General features: G+C 38.1%; 1 protein-coding gene across 1 annotated transcript in view; it reads right to left on the reverse strand.

Annotated features, from left to right (window-relative positions):
* LOC124188036 (alpha-2A adrenergic receptor) overlaps positions 1-21,732 on the reverse strand; it is a 253,740-nt gene that overhangs the window by 80,887 nt on the left and 151,121 nt on the right. The gene's annotated exons all lie outside the window — the stretch shown is intronic.

Consider the following 21,732-nt stretch of genomic DNA (forward strand, 5'->3'; position numbering starts at 1 on the left):
AATTGAAAGATATTGTAAGACAAGTGATTTATCACGGTACTACCTTAAAAAGTGCTCTCCGAAATATACAAAAATTGTGTGGTACGAGGTACTGTTGTGTTGTGGATTGCAAAAATACCCGATTGAAAAATCCAGAGTTAACTTTTTATTCGTTTTCGAAACGAAATTGGGAAATTAGCAAGAGAAATGAGTGGATAAAAGCGTTCAGAAAAATGTAAATAATATTATGACAATTTGATACAAGGAATTAACGTATTGAAAATATACAAACGTCAGATTTTCTGTAATGTTTTATTTTTATAGTACACCAGATAACAAGCCGTGGCAGCCGAATAAGAACACTCGGAGAGAACATAAGGATCGAGAAAATACACACAAAAATGTATACAAACATACATACACAAACAGAAGCTGCAAATCAAAATATACAGTACTCAATATTCGTTACTGTTTTAACGATGTGAGATGTTTTTAAGTAATATATACGTACTAAAACCAGCATAAATAAAAATCGAAACAGATATGCTAAATTTTAATCATGTTTAATTTAAAATCTCGCATTAAAATTTTGAGAATCACGTGCAAGTTATTTTTTATTTCATTTTTTTTCGTCTATAAATATTATTAGTTCAAAATTTTATGCTTATTCTTAAAGATGAAATAGTCTCCACCGATAATATATTATTAGTTTCAAATTTTTAAAGAAATTCTGTCATTTGTTAATGCTGTTATAAACCGAAATAAAAAATGTATTTTTCTAAATCTAATTTCAATGACCAATATACTTATTCCTTTATTATTTATATCTTTTTGATAAGGAGATACATCTCCATTTTCCATTTCTGTTTTGCATGTATAGATGCAAAGTTCCTGAAAATATATTTTTTTACATTATTATTGAACTATCCATTCATCTCATAATTAATACATACCTCTAATTTCACTTCGTACGGCGGATTATGTGCTCTCGTCTGTGGTATTACTATCCCACGGACGATTGGTTCTCCACTAGCTTCATCACGAATTTCGTCGACCTCCTGAACATATGATGGCTTTGGAATAGTTTATACCCTATAAATGTTGAATTAATTGATCATCGTATTGTTAGCAATACGATAATTCTAAAAATAAATACGTAGTAAAAATTACAATGAATTTGAAAGAATATCTCATATGTTTCGTGCATTTACTTACCTTTCGACACAGCTTATCCGCGAAAGAATTCTGCATGGATATTCTGAAATCCACATTCGATGATAGTGTGGCTCATAATGTCACTTTTAATTTCGTATTGCACTAAATAAAACAATAATTTAAAACGTGCCGTGATTTATATGGGAATCGGATGTTTACTGGTATGAAAACAACGTCCTCGAGTTGCCGCCGTTAACCGACAGATAGCGTTGCCGTCGTTTCTCCATCATATCCAAGAGGCGCATAGTGGTTGACAGGTCTGTAACTGTGTGCGAACGGCTGCCCAGGGAAATTCCCACCGCCGAGTCCTTATTTCGAAGAAGTTGTGTATATTTTTCTTATATATACCCTCTCTGAGAGGGCGCGTCTTGCCTGGAAAAACATGTGTGCTCCGGATGAAAGGAAGCCAGCAGAGCTACAAGATTTCAAATTCTGATATCCCGACTTCGAATCAAGACAGGAGTTCACACTGAGATACTACTATGAAATACACTTGGATGTGTGGTATCGATGGGAATCGTTGGGTTGACTTTAAGGGGGAAGGCCACTGTGACGGCTGACAAAATAACCGATATTCAAGAATTTTTTTTCGCAGAGATAACTTATTAATAAAGGTATCGAATGTTGGTATTTAGTTAAGTGTATATTAAACCTGTTTTATGTCAATTTTTATTAAAGAATATTTAAAATTAACGGATGAATGGACCTTGACTTGAAGAAAAAAAAGGGCATTGGAAAAAAATAATGTTAATCCGTCTCCATTTTGTAAATAACGAAGAAAAAAAGAAAAAAAAAATGGCCACGTACAATTACAGCTACAATTGTATAGATATTTATAAAATTTTGTTTTGCATTTTCAGATAACCCTTCACCGAAATATCAATGCCACGATGGAGCGGAAATTTTTTTATTACTCGTGAAGTCAAGACCCATTTATTCGTTAATTTTAAATACTTTTTCACAAAAATTTATACGAAATAAGTTTAATATACACTTAATTAGCTATCCCTGTGAAAAAATTCGTAAGAATCGGTGATATTTTTTTGGCCATCACAGTGGCCTTCCCCCCCTAAAAATGAATGAGACAGAAAGGCGAATCAGAAGTTAATAAAAGAGGAAAAATCGCTTGAAAAATATCCAGCAATGTTATCTGTGCTGTTAGTAATGGACACGAACGAAACAATATCCCTACTTCATTACGTAATTGAAGTGAATTTGAGCAAAATCGAGTAATACGAACCGAGACATCAACAATTGGAGATAAGGTTTTACAATTAGAACGTTGGAAACGAATTAATTTTGGTTTCCTTGATCCGATTTTGATATTTTTGAACTCGTTCGGTTGTCGATAAAGATCTCCAACGATTGCCTGAATATGATTTAACAAATAGTTATATCCAGAGTGTATAAAAATAGATTTGTGTATGTATAATAGGGTACAGCAGATGTTTGTCAATAATTACATTTGCGTTTTATAACTCTACGATGATGGTTTGGACTCTCGAGGTTTGCTCGAAGGTTGTTCAGAAAATGTTGGAGCATCTGGTCACGGACAAAAATGAGGCCAAAATATCAGAATTGGATGAAAAATATCAAAGTTTAATCAGTTTGAACGTTCTGACTATAAAACCTTTATTCAAATTGTAGCATTGGTGCATTTTTGTCGGTAAATTAAAATTTTTGTTACTATAAATCTGATGTTACGGTAAATTGGAATGTGGATCTAATTACTTACTCGTGGCATTAGGGCACTATAACTTCAGGAATAAAACGCGCCGGTCCTTCGTTTTGTCGTAATTTTTTTGCCCGTGTTGTAACAGAGGCAGAAGCTCAAAGGTCATCCGCACGTGGCCTGCCCAGTAATAAGAGCGCAGACTTAATTGGAAGACTCTGTCTAATTTGATCAACACGTTTTAATATCGCGTTGGTCGAAGGGCTAGTCACGTGACTATAATTTGCTATTACGAACTGTCTAAATGATCGTTTTTTAAATCAATGATTGGTCTTGCGATGTCTCAATTGAGAACCAGAGGATAATATGAGAAAAACGTTATTTCCTATCACAGTATTTGGATAAAGATATCGATTCTTGCACGACTTCTTGCTCGCTCTGCGCCCTTCTTTTCTTTTTACGTACCTACCGGATATATAGTATTTAAAATCTCATAGAACTTTCATGGAGATGGTGTGGAGAAATTCCTCACTTGGATTGTGGACCATGTGAAAATTTCTCACCTTTACCGTGACTTTTTTTTCACGTAAACTGTCTTGCTATTCTAGTTTTCTCGCAACTAGAATGCACGCGAAGAACACGCACGAGCATATAATTCTCTGTTTTAACTCACCCGTCTTCGTTTTCGTTTATTCTTGAATATCAGGGCAGTAATAAATAAGTTGCAACTTCCAAACTATTAAGACTCAAAATTCTTTCTCATCATTGAAACCTTTGCTTTTCAGAGACAATTTTCTGCAATTTTTTAGCGTTTTTGAAACTGAACTTTTATCCGTCAAGTATTGGATAACGTGACTCAACGGTGGCTTATAAAAGGCAATATGAATTTTATGCGGCTTATACAAGGTTTCGGAATTGCGTTTGCTTTATGGAATAAAGGCAATTCAGACGTGCGAACAGCTGGAGTACGTTGTCCACATGGCGAAATGTGTCTCCATTTGTTACACACGACGATAGGAGAATACTTAAATTTACTGTAAGCACTGTAAAAGCCGATAGTTCCGTTTCACTGCGAGAGTGTTACTGCCGTCACACGCGTTACTTCGACCAGGGACCAAAACCATTATTCCAACAGTATTGAATTTATGTGACTTGTAATAAATCATAAATGTACTCATGTAGAGTCACCTTGTCACGTTAATAAAACCTCAGTCAGTCATATCTCATATGTACTACACTGATCTGCGTTTACTAAAATACGTTTTTTGCACCTCGTTTTACTTGTAAAGAAAACTGTAATCAAATTTATCAAGAAAAATTAGGGAATGCTTTTGATTTGCTAATTTATAACAAGATTTCTACGGGTAAAAATGGCGAGAGTGAAACGGTTGTCAGGAAAGAGTCTGTTATTGACGTAGAAAATGAATATGTTGACAAACACTAAAAAAAAAAAAAATGCTCTTAAATATATCAACATTTATAAAGTACGTTTCCACTGAAAAATGTCAGTTTTGCATGTTTTTGGAACAGCTATGATTCATGTATAACTTTATTCTCTGTAGTACTTGAAGTTTAAAATGCTAATTTTTAATGCATTACCGGAAAGAGCGTAAGTTTTTAGCCTAATGAATGATTTCATATTCACAGAAACCGAAATTCAGATCGGAGCAGTGCCGACAGGTTTCGGCGATCGCCTTTTGGATTCAGAATCTTAGCACTCGGGGGATGATTGAAAGCCGGGAATTTCGACAAGAAGCTAATTAGATCTGCCAGCGGGGGGGAATTAGGAGTGATAATTTGGAATTCCATCTCCGAAATGCATTACCCCATCTCCGTAGTGTAAAGAACCGGCCGTACCTTCAAGCCGGAACTACTTAATGTCGTACTCGGTTCTTTGCGCTCTTGGACCATCCGCCGTTCCCGCCAAGCTATACATTCACAAAGTGCTTTTGAAGCAGAGCATATTCTTGGACGGCGCGAGTTCCAAAGAACGTCACAGACGGAGTAAGACTCGGCTGTACGGCATCGCGTAGAAGAAATGAAATGTGGGATGAGGCGAGGCGGTGGCGATGGTAGATGGTGGATGCGGGGGTGGATGCGGGGGTGGAGGTGGGCTACGAGGGTCGGGGGACCAGGGAAACTTTTCAAATATACCTCCCGCCATTATCCTGGCGAAATTACAGAGTAATCGTATACGGAATTGACTCGAGCTCGGGCGAAATGGACGACAGGGATGACTTTAAAGTCTTCGCTCGGTGGCCGCAAACGCGTGGGTCAAGGTCGTTTCACCTTCCGTCACATTAGACCCCCGAACGAGATTTAGTCCGCGTTATATTTTAGCCCCAACTATTCCTTACGGTCATCGCGTATTCGAGCTTGATCGTACAGCTCCACATGCCTGAGCGTATCCCGGTAGGATCTGATCTCGGGAAAAGTTTTTCCACTCGCCTTACGTTCTCCCGTTTCTTTCTTCCACGGGGAATCCCGATCCTCAGACCCGGCAAAAAGCGAGAACTTTTTTAGACGCGCTTGCGAAATTCTTGACGCATGATGTAAGTTACAATCGTTACGCAATGTCGGAGATATCCGAAAAAAGTATGCGATTCCTGATTTCTTGCAGACGTAGATACACAGGGTGTTTCCAAACAAACGTCGCGGTATGTCGGGTTGCTGGTCATTGGGGAGTAGAAATATCGATAAAACAGGTCTCCCGAATCATAATCACTTGAGTCAAGTCAAGTTGTCTGATGACTTTAACGTTATTCCGAAACGCGATCACTGAACGCTTCAGCTTGGGTTATAAACGAAGAAAACTGCTTGGCTAAACCCATACAACTTGGCAACACGAGCAGTTCCAGCACACCCGCGACGACTTTAGACGCGCAATTAGACCGATATTTGTTCCCGTCATTCGTAGGAAACCCAACATATTGCGGCGTTCACACGGAAACACCCTGTATATCTTGAAATTTTATTCAAAATAGATTCTTCAACGATATTGAATTTCCTTGTAGAATAACGTCCTTGGGGTGAATATTCAATCTACTCATCGTGAGAAGACTGTGATTATATGGTAAAATGAAAAAATTAGAAAAAAACAAAAACAAAACAGAACAGCAAAAAACGTGAGTACAAGTTTCAGTCAAAATCCTTACACCTACTTGGGAGCGTTTCGAATTGAGGTAACATTTTTTTCTTGCTAAAATATGGTGTAAGCGTCAGTTTTTAATTCACAAAAAATACTCTCACAGTATAGAGTTTTCTGCTGAAGTTTAAAAAGTGCCTCACAGCTTGCAACTTTTTCTCGTTCAAATGACTTTGAAAAAAATACTCATTCCAGTTTCTTTGTGAAATTTCCAAAAAATAATGAAGAGTACGGTCATCTATGAATATAATCGTATAGATAATTAAATTGTCTTCAAAAATTATAACACCTTCTTTACGATGGTCGAAGACTAGAAACCAGATATTAACCTTTTTGTTCGAAATGGCGGACTGAAGGTAACCTTCCATAGTCTATGAAAACAAGGATGTACCGTACTATTTCCGTGAAGTGGACCACGGTGACCCTGGATTGCCTATAATTAGGCATCACTGTAGAGCGCATCAAAGAAATAACCCGGTATGTTATTATTTATATCAGCATTTGAAAAAAAACTGTCTAAACGATTATTTCAGAAAATCTCGCGATGAAATTAGAATAATCATCTCATGTTTTATACGAATTTTTTACTTCGGGAGGACTCGTAGTTCGGCAAAAACTAACGCTTAGACCTTGTTTCCTTCCAAAAAACGTATTGCCCGAATGTGAAATCATATAATCTAAACGTATTATGTCGGTAATTAGCATCACTGACTATTCGGAGCAGAAATTCCTTCATTCTTCGAGCTGCGAAAATATTTCCATATAATTGCAACGGACCGTCTTTTTCTCTCAATTTTTTTCCCGCGTGGCTAATCTGTAGTTTTTTACAGGTGTGTACAAGCAGTCGAAGAACAAAGTGAAATTATTGTTCTTAAATTAGCACATGTGCAAATCGTACTCACGGATGGGGAAATAAATCGAAAGGGCCCATAAACTACGCCAATTTGGGCATAACTGCGCGTTACACGGAAGTCAGGCATGTGTGCGATTTTATGAATGTCGCAGCCAGTTCCTGGAGCAGTTTAAGTCCAACTTTTTTACACTTCTAGTTTATCTATCCAGCCAATCTGGCTGCAGTTCAAACGAATTGCCAGTTGGGACGGGGATACCAACGACTCGGTTTTTCTCCCGTGGATGTCGAATCGTTGCTCAACTTTAACAGGTCTCTAAATCACCGTAGTTCCACCGCTGTCAATGGATAATTGCAAGATTGCAATTCGGCAATTTATGCTCAACTTAAATCTACGGTAATGTTATAGTAACCGCTTCTTTTCGGGCCGCTTCTTCTTCAGGCGTGGCGTAAATTCGAGAACAATATAATAAAATAGGGACCGGTCAAGCTGCGTCGTTTTATTACGTATATTCGCGAGCCTGTTGAGGAGCCGAAATCATTTTGAACGAATAGTTACCGGAATAGTAAGACAAGAAGTAGAACCGAAATCGATCGAATCCGGGAAGGGAAACCGTCTCCGTGACGTAACGATACGCTTCGAACCTTTTCCTTTCCATTCTAAACGTTTCCATTCTACACATATCCGTAAAAAGTGAGTCACTCTTCCATTCCCTTTGGAAATCAGACGAATTGTCATGAATTACTCAAGCTCTTTAAACGATAGATATTTATCTTGTGTACCTACGTAAAAACTACGGCGCAAAAATAATTAATCCTTCTAAAATGTTGGACGAAAAAGCTGATGAATCTAGTAATTATTCGTGGAACTAATCAACAGGCAGAAGAAATCCCTCAATGTTATATATAAATGTCACCACTGTCTGCACAGTTACAAGAATTACGGGATTTTCACATTGACCTGGGAATGAACTCGAAATTTATCAAGCTTCCATAGTAATTCAATATAAAAATATTCAAAGGCCTATGAAACAAGAAGTTCCCACATTCAAACCTAATTCAGATTCTTAAAACAATGGAATTTCCAGAAGGATTTGACAATTATTTCCACCCCGTAGAAATATAGAATCCCAATGGAATTTTGGCAAGCAATCTCTATAATAATAATTTCGGAAACTACATGCAATTCCCGTACAGAAACCCAAGAAACAATATTCTAAATTTTGTAAGAATTCAATGCATTATTCATCTCGTAATGAAATTAGTACATATTATCAATTTTTAGCTAATCAATCACTTCAATACGGTTCAATCTTTCTGCGTTTCGATAAGAAGCGGAATGAAAATCACTGTTCAACTACAGACGTAGGTTAAGCTTTTCTTCCTCGTACTCGTGCTTGGCATTGGGGAAACACATTTAAATATTCTTTTTAAAATTTGATACCGTTTTCGTTTCAACCATTTTTTCAGAGTTCTTATTTGTACGGTTCATGAGCCGTTGAAAGGTCGCACTAATTGTAAGCCGAGAGTTTCAAGATGGAACTCATATCCTTTGGCGATTTTTTTTTCACGCCATTCGCGACGTTATCCGACTTTGCCAATAATTTCATGAAATTGTTCTTTCATCGGTAATGTAATAATCACGAGTTTCTTATGTTACGTGAACCTTAAACTCCTTCGCTCCTGTTAGGCAAAATTCATTCAGCTACTCCGATCCATTAAAAAGTCGCCGCTCTAACGAAACTTGAGACGAAGAAAGTTATAAAAGGCGAGTTGTTCTGAATAAAACGAGGAGTAATTTTTTTCTTTTTCATCTTCTACCTCTTCTTCTTCCCCGACTTTCGGAGCGTTGTTTTCCTTTTCATTTCTTTCCTTTCACACGAATGATCAATTTTCACTGGTCCACGTAAATGACTGTCCCATAACACCGGATTATCATGTTTCTTTTCGCATCTACACGCATTTACACATTCATCTCGTGCACTTCGACGCGCAGATCAATAATCTACGTACGAACGACGACGTCTATTAATAAGGTGGATGAAAATGCGATCGAGTAGATATTTACATATTACAGTCTCTTCGCATCCCAGGCACGTAGCTAATAGAAAATCAGAATGACAGTGCAAAAATATCAGACTGTTAAAAAACGAGTATCAGTTTAGCAAACTTGAAGCCACCATTTGATTTCGTTTTGCGACATATTTTTATTTTTTGCAGATTCGGCACAATGGCTAAAAGAATATTCGGTTCGTGGTACGACTCGCAAGTTTAACAAATCTGCCATCGGCGGTGTTACTTGTGGCATAAACGTGCACTTGATATCAAATTTGTAAGCGTCTATCCACGACCCTCGCGTTTTTCCCGTTGATCTCTTCGACGAAAGTTTAAAGCGGAATAAGTTTGGTAAGCTATTGTATTTACCCACATAAATGAGACGATTTCACCACATAATCGTAGCGTTGACTTCCGGTTCTCGGCTGTCCGGATCAGAGTATTGCGGTTGTCTTGAGCTGGTGTCTTGAGGTGGCGAAACCGGCAATGCCTTGCGGTACGCTGTTTGCGAAGTCGAGTCCCTCCGGAGCTTTTTCTCTTTTCTCCTTTTTCCGGGGTATGTACCGAGAGGAAAATTAAAAGTAGCAACCGGGCAGAGAAGCATTTCACTGTACGGTAACCCGGTGCACGAAGTGCACACAATCAGAACTGACAATGAGCGTGGATCGTGGAGTGGAGAAAATGTTGGTCGAGTTATACTGTACTGTACGTACTGTAGACCCTGTAGGTATTTGGGTAGCTGGTGCGCTGGATGAAATCCTGCAGCCTCATTCGCACATTCTTGGGTGTAACGAGATGGGTAAACTCCTGAATTGATGATAATAAACTTTGGTAGTATAAACCCGTGCTTTCCAAGCCACCGAAGCGCAGGTTTAACCCCAAGGCGTGACGATAAATGGGTTCGTCTATGAAAAATTATCAAACGACGAGGCGCGCTTTCACCCTCGCTTTAGCATCGTGCGCTGTTGAATCTGGAGAAAAATTGCCAATTTCAAGTCTTGACAATCCGACAATATTTCGGCGGCTAAGGCTGAGGGTAAAAGCTTGAAATTGGCTGCTTACGCCGTTTTATCTCGTCATCTCTCACTCAAAGACGCTACTTTTAGTAAAATAAGAATTCCCGGCTCTATTGCCTCGAGTAAATTTGAAACGACTGGCAACGGGTGAAATCAAATGACGTCTCGTTTGCTCCCTCCCCATGTGCCTATCCCCTTGGGCTCTTGCCGAATCCGACACTTTTCACATTTTTGACAACCACGGCGTGGAAAGTGCTGATTTCAGTCGGAAATTCAAATCACTTCTTATTTTAAAACGTTGAGATTGAAGCTCTCTTTGAAAATCGAATTCGTTTCATTATAAATCGTTCGAAATATATAGTCATACATTACAGAAATTGTTGTTGCGGCTTTCGATGGCGATTTTCAAGTAAATTCGAACGGGTTCAGGTGATTCTAAGAAGAAACAAAATCTTCGTACTCTGTTAGAAACCTTGCAATGACTATAAAAATCCACATCGTTTGGCGTAAGATTCAGCACCAAGTTATTTCTTTTAGATCAAACAGTGTTGATATTAATATCAAAATATAGTGTGAACTTGACTTAACGTAATATGGTATTACAGTTAACATCGCTTTTTTATGGATCTACTCGCAGAGAAAATTATCACCAATATCAAAGGGCTTTTCGATTGATTTCCTTCGACACATTTCATCGAAAATAACAAGAGTCAAATGTAAATGATTCTTCGTGAAATAATATTACCACATCGTACCCATTTATGATGAATTCTTATAAAGCGAAGAGTTGTAGAATAGGAAAAATAATAGTCAATAAAAACTTCAATTCACCTTGACAGATTTCTAACCCTCTAGGGGGCAGTTTATAAAATTTCAACCCTACGTCCCACTTTCTGTTGATTAAAAAAAAAATAAATAAATAAATAAATAAATAATTAATTAAAACCACAAAAGTTCTTAAATTCACCCTAAAAATAAAAAGTTGCGTTTTCATTAGATCTCGATGTTTCAAGATCTATAGAGAATCGCTTTCGATCATTTTTGTGTGATTAATTATTTGTTCGATGATATCTAGAGAGCAAATGAAGGAATTTCGATGATATTAATCCCAGTCGATAGGCCTTTTCTTAACTTGGAAATAATGAGATTTTGGTTCTGATCGGAGCAGTAGTTTTCGAGTTATTCCAATAACAAAATCAAATACTAAATAAAAATGCAGATATCTCGAGAATGCAAAAATGGGTTTTGATGATTTTGGTCTCCATCAACGCTATTCTTCTTGACTTCGAAATGATTAAATTTTGAAATGAATCGATCGAATAGTTTTCGAGTTATTGAAATAACAAAATTATAGGAAATGGAAGATTTATTTGACATTGTTTTCAGAATAGCTCATCAAAGTCAGCCAGATCAACCACTTGTTCTGAAGATCATTTTTTCTTATCAATCGCGTAAAAATACTACAGAATGAAAATAATGCACATACATAATTACAATAAATATTCCTAAAAAATAAATGTCAAGTAGTGGAGAACTATGGTAATCACAGGGCGTAATTCAAAAATGATTCCATCTCTCCTAAGTTACAAAATAAGAAACACATGCAAATAAAATTGATAATATAACGGTAAGTAATAAAGTACGAACCTCATATCCTTCCCAAATGAAAGCAAGTACTGCTTTGATCGGCAAGAATTTGTTAATCTTTTAAATTAGTGCACGGATGACATCGCGCTTGGGGTGAAAGGAAATTCTTGCATCTTTATACATTATTCAAATTAAATTTCTTCATAATCCGGAATATTGATTATGACAAAAAACAAATTACGCTGATGAAATGTGATAATGTTGAAATTCCAGGAGCAGTCAACTGTATCGCAGCGATTCGCCAGCAGGCGAGAATTGAACAAAAAATATTGTTCAAGTTAGGCTAGTATTCAAAAATATTTGTTATGCGAGCATCAACAAAAAATATAACAGTTACGCCATGCCGATGACAATGATGCTGATGTATTTCGTGGAAGTGTTCTAAAATTGTAGTGGCAAAATTTTAGTCCAGCTAGAACCTCAGTTCTATGATTTGTTACGAAATGTCGTGAGAACAGCAATAGCGTTAGGCTAAAATTACGATTGGAATTTTGTCAGTCTTAACATTCGATTTACCGAGCACATAAACAATTGGTGCCTATACATATCCTGTACATTATCCTATCTAGCAGATTAGTGATGTTTTTCCCACTATCATTCTCATTTACTGATATTTTTTTGTTGGTGGTGGTACAGCAGTATATTACTGTATATAATGCAGCACATCTTGGAAACCCTACAATAGTCTAAAGTAATGATTGCGATAGCACAAAGATGAATTTTCGAATATGATCCAAAAATACAAATATTAAAGGTCATGGATTACGTTATGTTTTCAAAGATTCAGTCTATTTCGAATCTGACCTAAAACTACAAAATTCAACGGTTACGGGTAAGGTTATTTTTAAAAAGATTGAGCCTGTATTGAATGTGATCCAAAAATGATAATTCAAAAGGTTAGAGTTCAAGTTATGTTTTCAAAGATTGAGTCCATTTCGAATCTAACCTAAAAATACTAAGCGCTTACAAGGATTGAGCCTGTTTCACGGCCAGTCCGCGGTGGCGCTGCGAGCTGATTCTTCATTTCGAACGTCATCGACTGTCCAACAGATTATCCGTGTTACAATTCGATTTCCTGACTCCAAGTGTACGTGTAACGATCGAATCACGCTACGGTCGCATAAGTTTCTCGCAACATTCTCGTTAGCAGTGCAATCTCGTTTCAGCGGCGATACGATGACACAGCTACATTTCACTGTACCCGTCGGTAAAAACGTATGCTTGTAATTGCGATACACGATAATAAAATTCAAGTTTCTGCGAGAGTTTTTTTCTCCACCAGAGATCCAGATTCGATGACAGATAAGCGTTGAATTGTGGCATCCGTGACGTACCTATTCGTTGTACCAATTAATCGTGAGTTCGCGACTCACACACGAGCATGAGAGACGGGGTGCGCGTAGGTATTCTCGAAGAAGAGTGCTCGAGTTCACGCTATTATATTTTCCCGTATGGATCTAAAGGGTGCCGGCCGCCCAGCTTATTCTCAACAATAAGCCGACCATTTTTTACTCGTAAACCCGGCGACTGGGGAATAATTGACCGTGTCCAGGCTCTTTTTCACCCCTCAACGGCTCACGCGCAGACAATATTTCAGCCGTCTTTGCCGTGGGGCGGATCTGGCTCGCGCTACCTCCAAGCTACATTTTTGAGTCTGACGAGAGAGTTCTCGCGCTGCTCGCCGGGAGTCTTGCCTCCGGCTCTGCCGCCTCGATTCCAAAACCAACCCTCTGCGTCGCCACGCTGTAGGATCCCGCGGAAGACGTCCCGCGGATTATCATACGTACATTATTATACCCCGGGAAAATATACCATGCGAAAATTAAATTCTCGGCGAGAATCTGCATGAGCTCACACTGTTAGCAATGAATTTTCAACCGGCAGTACAATCGGGTTAAATGCGAAATTTTCACTCTGTTATCAAATCGTAACTTCTCACATAAACGATGATTTAAAATACGTACGTATGTACACGATACTCTAATGTCAGAAAATGACAATGCAACGATCGTTACAACGTCGGAAGTGAAATTTTGAACAGTGTCTGACAATGAGTTGTGTCATTCTTGTCACCTCGCTATTCGGTACACGTGTAACCTCACAAGCTACTTCGTATTCTCAGCTGCGAACCCCAAATTTTTACACCCTGTGAAGAAAATGTAACGCATGTAAAATATTATACAATTCTTGTGACTCTCTGGTTATACTGTTCTAATAATTTTCACTAACGAGTTAAACATGCAATGTGTTTTCGTACTGCAAAGCGGTTCTTATAAATACGATGTCAATTCTTCTTTATGGAAAATCTAATTGTTCAAGTATTACTATTCAGTTAAAGTTTCAGCTAATGTTTTCCACCGAGAACAAAGACCCAATAAAATGGATCGACCCTTACGATTAGCCGCTTGCGTCACACCTGCAGTCAAAAATAATACTTATTGCACAAATGATGTTCCGTGTATTAAGAATTTAGTCATATTCCATTAGCATATGGGTTGTGGTTCTTTTAAATATCTTCAACGATATTTCGATAAGTAGACATGAAAGTAACTCGTTGTATGTGTATATTAATAAAACTTGCAGAACTACGACCCTTATTTCTTGGGTTGCATTTATTCAGGAATACTTGGTAACGAGTATTATGCTAAAAATGTAGACAAGCTTAAAGTGTAATTTTCACCTGAGGCGTTAATTGCTCCGACAGACGAAAAGGTAATCGAAATCCCACGTTGTCCTCGGAATCTCATAAAATCTCTTCCAAAAAGTGATTAAAAATCTTTCCAATTCGGCTTCAGTTTTATGAAATTCCTTAAAAATTCCCAAGTCTCATATAAGATCTTGAACCCACGAACCTTCACGGTGTTCCATGTCCAACGTTACGTACGAGTTCAAAAATTGTCAAAAATCTATCAAATCTATTGAAATATTTCAAACCCCGTAACGTGCCGCAGAATGTTTGTAGCCTCAAAACTCACTGCAAGTACTCAACGTCACAAACTTCTTAGTCTCATTTCGTAAAGTTTTCTTACGAATTATCTGAAGACTGCGATGGTATGTAATGAAAAGAAGTAACGACTCGATACGATGGTGCGAAAAAACAGAAATTATACGGCATTACATGCATTCAGACAGGGTCGCTACCATGTAATGTGAATAGGGTTCGCTTTACTCGACCAGTTTGCTCATCGTCAGAACTGGCCCACGTATCGTGCGACTCCATAGCAAGAGGGATTCGTTCCTCAGGCGCGTATGTTGGCGTCCTCGTCCTCGCCCTCGTTGGAGTGGTGGACAACTAGCAGCAGATGCCCCCAAGCACTTTGCAATTACCTGCTGTACAGGTACCCAGGACGGATTGTTATTTCAGGTGTCTCGTTGCGCCCCGTTTTTCCGCAAAGACGTTCTGAGCCAATTTGAGGTTACAATTACAGATTCGTATGTGTTCAAGAGACTCGTGCTGTAGGTACGCAAAGGATTTTTGTCTCGCCTCAATACTGGCAAATGGAATTGAGAGGTGAAAATACAGATGCGGAGCTAACGGAGCGGACTTTTTAAAATGAGTTTTACCAGTCTGAGAGATGAGACGTACCGTATAAGAATGGTCTTCGGAATCATACGAGAGCTTCGCGTTTATTTTATCGTAATGATCATCCTTATATTACTCTCATTTTTAGTTAAATGAATATATTCAAGAATGTGCTCAGATGCAGAAGGAGAATGGTATTTAATTACATCGCTACACTTTTTGTCGACGATTATTGAAAATAATTTATTGTACAGCGTCTACGGCTGTGGATCTCATTTACCTGTGAACACACTTCGGTCGTAATCTGACTCATCTGCGTCGGTGGAAAACGTTAAACAAGCGCTGTAGAAGGGAATGTCAGTTAATTTTCATTTAACGGAATTGCACTCAAGTGGAAATGATGCTCACATTACTTTATTCATTAGTACAGCCTTTGAGGTATATTTCATGGTACTGCGTAAATAAATCAAACGTACTTAATTTCATTCGTTAAACACTGATAAATTGTTTTACGAATCACTTCAGAGAGGATTTAAAATCATTTTAATCCAAGACACAGCGCGTGTTTCCAAATGTAATAAAGGAACTCATAAAAATACGCCACTGGTGGTACAAAACCATGAAGCTTGACGGATTTTGAGTTTGTGTTACAATGAGAATGAGAAACTAATATGTTTGACCTCTGACCCAAAGACAACTCAATTTTTGTAAATTAGATCACAACCGAAACTGTATCTTCGTGGATTTAAACTTTTTTTGATAAAATTCATGGCTGTCGCGTTCTATCGATTTAAAAAAAATAGTTCTCTGAACCGGTTCGTTTTGGAAATCTGGAAATATATATTTTCTTTAATACTGGAGAACGGGGCGAATTGGAATTAGCTAGTGAAATGAGGGATAGATTTTAATTTAACATGTTTTCCTTACTATACACAAAATTTTTATTTTCGCTTGCCTTACACCGGAATCGCTTTACTATGCAATACAGAACAAATATAATCGCATTAATTTTTTCAGATTGATTTCTACAGGCCTGCAAATTTTGTTAAATTCTCCTTAATTCACGTCTGTTTTGTCCCCGACACTTTTGTACTGATGTGGCAAATTCTGCAGAATGTTTTCCTAATGGAAGAGTTCGAGAGATTCGTTAATATTCGAACGATTATCTAGAAACTGTGCGGGTTTCTGTGACGTGTTATATTCATTTTTGCCTCTCTAGAATTTTCGAGGCAATCAACATCTCGGTGAATAACTTTTCGCCATTCTCCAAATGATGAGGAATAACATCAGCCATCTGAAGACTATTTTCATGCAATATTCAAGCCAGGAAAAAAGAACGACGGTTCGTAATAATTTTATGAATAAAAGACGCTTAGTTGGGTGTTTTTTTGGTTTGCGTAATTGCCACAAGACAAAGTGGCGCTTGCGGTTTGAGCATAACTCTCGATCGTTAAGTAATCTAAGCAACGGCCGTTCGACTGATGACGGTTTATTTTATTTTATATTATTTCCAGTATGGTGAGAATCCTCCCACCCATGAATTTCATTTCCCTAAAAATCCGCGAGATGCGAAAATAGTAACATGTGGTAGAAAACTACATATTGTTCCTATAATTTTCCTAGTATCCATGATTTTTCTCGAAATCCATACTTCAAAACCAATGCCCTACTGAAATTAGAACGAATTCTATTGGGTAGTTTATTAACGACAGCAAAAAATGAGAATCAGCCGACTCTGTCGATAAGAACGGACTATAACACGCCCTTAAGCTCTCGCAGCATCGATTTACGAGGTGGATACAAGTCGGAGTAACTGAATTCATTTGCAACCGTACGGCGTTCGAAACTCAACATACGGCCGTTTTAATGTTTACCGAAGAATCCATTATTGAGATGGCAGTAATTGGTTTTTACCACGCGTACATGTACGATATGGTACCCAGGGTGCGGATCCGTTCATCGGTACGTTCTGCTCTCCGTGAGCCGATCAAATATTGAAAAGACGCTATCCAGGTACCGGTTTGGTGCTTCGTTCAGTGAACTAGACTGCGTAAAGTAATCCTCTGCAATTATTCAGCAGACACCCACGCCTTGGGCGCTTTTAAGGCGGGAATTCAAGCTCTGCGGATGATTGAGAGGCACCATCTCATCTTGACGATCCGACAACCCGACGAACTGCCAGAAACAAATTCCGCTCCGCCTGAGATGCGGCTAAGAATATTCAAGTGTGTACTGAACCATTTTACGCCAATAATGCCTAAAGACGATGATGACGGACGTCCTATTAGCTGTTTATAGGCTCAGCGATATCCGGAAATCCGGTTTCAGTGGCTCGTGCGGGGTACAAGGGCCAGGTGGTCATCCAAATTAGACTAAACAGTTATGTTTTGACTAGAAGAGTAAAAAGGAAATAAATCTGCAGGTAACGGAACGTGGCAAAAAAAAAAAATAAATAGAAATTAGACGTTGAAGAAGCCAGCTACTGGAACATAGCGCAAGCCAAACATCACTAAAGTTTATCTCTGTTCTGTAATTTCTAAGCTTACGTTATGTTTCAGAATCGAAAAGGCGTAGTTGATTTTGACACATCGTACAAGTGACCAGAAGAGGTGCGAAGAATGGCCACCGGCTGTTGCGTAGAGGTAGAGTTCCAGGCACTGATCAAGTTTCGAGGTACACTGTTGAAAATTTCTTTGTGGAACCGCCTTACACCGTACTGAAAGTTTTATTCGGACACGGAACAATGAATTCACCACGCATTCGAGGTTATTCGATTCACAAATACAGCAAATTTATCACACAATTTGGTAAATTCGCATTACTTTTGTATGCTGTTCCTTTCAATTTCAATAATATCAAAAATTTGCACCGTAAACTTCAAACAAACACGTAGTAATTTATGTCGCTGCGCCGAATTAGTAAATTTGCAGCATGATTTCGCAAATTGACAACTCTTTCGTACAGCGAATATGTCGTAAATTGACAGTCATTTCTAACAGTGTATTCTATCAAATCGCACACTGCTTGCGATTGACATTGAAGTTGCGCAGACTGTTTCACCCGATCCTCTATCGGTTTCCATAACTTATATTAGCGGCTTGCAACCACTCCTGATTCGTATCAAGAGAGACGAGATCATCGGTCGATGGTGCACCATGGTTACCTTCTTCCGTTATGTCTCCCTGCCATCGAATCGAGGGCCTGTTTTCATCGGTTATATCGAGGAGCGGTCACCCGGACAAACGCGCATTATGTAGTCACACTGTAGCTTGAGCCAGGCAATTCTTGAAGTAGCCATTTCCCGCGAGTGTTGGAATATTAAAGACTGCTTACCGATTCGGGACGGTTATGAAGGGCGGGTGTGGGTCATGCTGCTCGCTTCTAAGCCACATTCATTATGCAACCATCGCTCAGCGCGCACCCCGCGCCATTCTCGAATAACGAAGCAGCAGCCATCCGCCTCTGTTCAAGCAGACTTGGCAACCATGATTGAAAGGACATAATTTTTCCCTTGACACAAGTGAATAAGTCTGATGTGCGATGCTGGAACTAGCCTTATTCCGTTCTGGTTTTCTCGTGTCTTTCGAAAGGACGACGAGACGTGGATGTACGGGTCCTTGATCGGAGTGCGCAGAGCGGTATTAGCATGCATAAATGCTTGCGGGTTGAAAACTCATCGGCCTTATGACGTTGTAACAGTTGAATAAGCCCACCTAACTCACAACAAAATTTGAACATCGGTAAATGTAAAGGTTTGGTAGCTTTGCCGATGAGTTTCGTCCTCACCATTTTTCGCTCTCACTCCCTCGACGACGACCGAACCGGTTTCACGTGTCAAAAACATAATATAGATATATGTATAAAAATGCAGCGAGCTCTTCGAAAATTAAATGCTTATCCAATAGTCACCAATTTGTCAAAATTAAACGAGCACCTGAATTATAAAAAAAAAAAGAGAGAGAGAGACATATGTAACGAATAAACTACGAAAAGGCGAGATAGGCAATTGAATAAATTAACGGACGAAACTGGAAAAACACGAGGATAAATCATACTCGGATCGTTAGTGACAAGTTTGCATTATACACATATTTGTATTCCTTTTACACATATTATATACATTTTATACAAATAATGAAGATTTTACCACATACACGGTAGAAAATAATAGTTCAAACGATTTTATCAGCTGGTTATACATTCTGTTTTTTTTTTTCTTGTTCTTTATTGAACGTTGACACGGAGATGCGGCAAAGGTGATATACAAAATTATTTAGTATTTTAATTTATTTATGTGTATTGTAACGGAACAAGGGCACTCCGTCACAACACGAAGAAAAAATTGTACGGGAAAAAAGTTCAGCTACGGGTTACAATTGCGCAACTGAACGTTAACCCTTGTGTAACAAACCAAATAAATTAACATTGTTGGCCGACCGGGGTTGTAGGTAAAATTGTACTGTAACTTGAAATAATTTTACGTATTGGATGCGTATTGATTCATTTGTGGTTAACGTCGGTATTTCAAGCTAAATACAGTGTAAAAATTAGTTATCTTTTTTGTGATTGAAAAATTGGGTAATGTTCCAGTTCTTATTATTAAATTCATTGTATTTAATAAATAATCATTAGAAATGAATATTATGTAGTATAACTTATTTGTTTATAGTTATTCACTCTCTTTTTGTGTAACAATATTTTAGTTTTACGACATATTACACGAATTCGGTTATTTTTGTACGCATACGTGTATCTCTTTTCAATTTTGAAATTTTATCAGTCAAAGTTAGAAAAACTAACAAAATGTCTTCGGCGCATATTTCGATAGAAACTCGGTCAAGTCGTGGCAATCTGGGAAGTTTTTGGCAAATTTTTTAAAAAGGATAAAACGGTTCAACAATGCGTACGTCGATGGGAACCTGGGTACCTGGTTGGCTACACAAGGGTTAACTTAAAGATGTATAATATGTATAGAAAATTATTCCAAGCGCATAACGCAAGTTTATTTCAACAGAATGTTTCAAAGAAATCACAACTTTCATTCTTGAAAAATGAAAAAAAAAACACAAAAAAAAATCAGAGTTTGACAAAAATTGCAATCCACGGAACTTGTCTGTAAATTTTTCTTCCCATCCCTTTCAGCTTATCTCTAATATAACCACTCTTAATCCTTGATATCTACACACGTGTAATTCGAGAAGTCGTTCGCGCAGCTGTTCGGTTGAGCGCTGACTCCGGATACGCAATTCACCCGGAGCTTTTAACTCAGGGCCGGTTGTATATGCCATATGTTAGTCAAAATAAAACAAAGTGTGCATGCACTCGTGTATTTGCAAGCGGAAAACATCGAACGATGTAACCGCGGCACACACAGCTCGCGATTTGGATCGCGAACACGTGTGTCACGTCCCAGCAATTTAAATTCTGAACTACGCGCGACGATATGTATATAAAAGCTTCTCTGATAGTCCAGAACGAGTTGCGCTACTACCGAGAGCTGAGCTCAGGATCTAGACCGCGAATTCAGCGTGCCGACACTCAAATGACTAGCATGCGGATGCACGAATAGATAGTTATGCGAGTGATGTATTTTCAGCCGTAGAAACCTTCTTCGCTAAGTGAGTCGCGAGAAATATTGATTGACGTGACGTGGTTGGTTTTCAATTGCGTTTTCGCCTTGTTCCAGACAGCTTTCTTCATATATTTAAATAGAAATTTATGAACCTCCCTTCTTCTCCTCGACTCCTCGGCAGAGACGTCAGCCGATGACGTTTTTCTGACCTCGCTAAGCTTCACCGCAAAATAATATGCATTGAAAAAGTTAACTTCCAGGTGGGCACCTGACACTGATGAAATAAGAAATGATCAAACTCCAATTTATAGTAAACTTCACCGAGTTGATATATCGCGAGAGGAGTTTATAGGTCCGGGAAAAAATAATTGGATATCATCATTTATGGATTGAGCATGTCTGATCATATACGAAAAATTGAACAGGCCTGAACATGTATATCCATGTATACATCCGTATGCTTCTGTATGGTCGTATCAGATCACACATGAGTGAACATGACCGTACATCCCGTGAAAAAAATTTCTGTTATACGTACATCGCTGTATTTGAATATTTTTCAAACTTTTGGAACACAGACGTACACCTTACACAACAATATCCAACAATAACAATATACAAAACTTGAAAATGTTACACCACTTATGAGAAAGAATATCATAGATCAGACTCTGAATAACTTATTAAAAAAACAATTTTCTGTGATACTTCATTTGGAAGATGGACTTGATTTTTGAAAGCTGAAACTGTAGAGTAGAAAAATTTTTGCTGTTCAATAAAAAAAATTCTTCATTGATAAATTACAGAGTTTCTCTTCACCAGGGATGACTTAATATTATGCTCTGATACGGACGTATGTATCCTGACCATATTAGATCATATCAAGCCATATCGTATCTGATTTTTTTCCCGGGGGTTAAATATTATATACCTACTATGGATGAATACAATTATGGTCAGAGCCGTGCCAAATATTTCGTGGGATGACATTTCGCTGGAATTGTATTTAGGGTCAGTACAATGGGTACTTTTGAACAGAGTAAATTTGAAACTGGCCA

Source organism: Neodiprion fabricii, chromosome 1 (assembly GCF_021155785.1).
Source record: "Neodiprion fabricii isolate iyNeoFabr1 chromosome 1, iyNeoFabr1.1, whole genome shotgun sequence".
In the NCBI taxonomy this organism is placed as follows: Eukaryota; Metazoa; Arthropoda; class Insecta; order Hymenoptera; family Diprionidae; genus Neodiprion; species Neodiprion fabricii.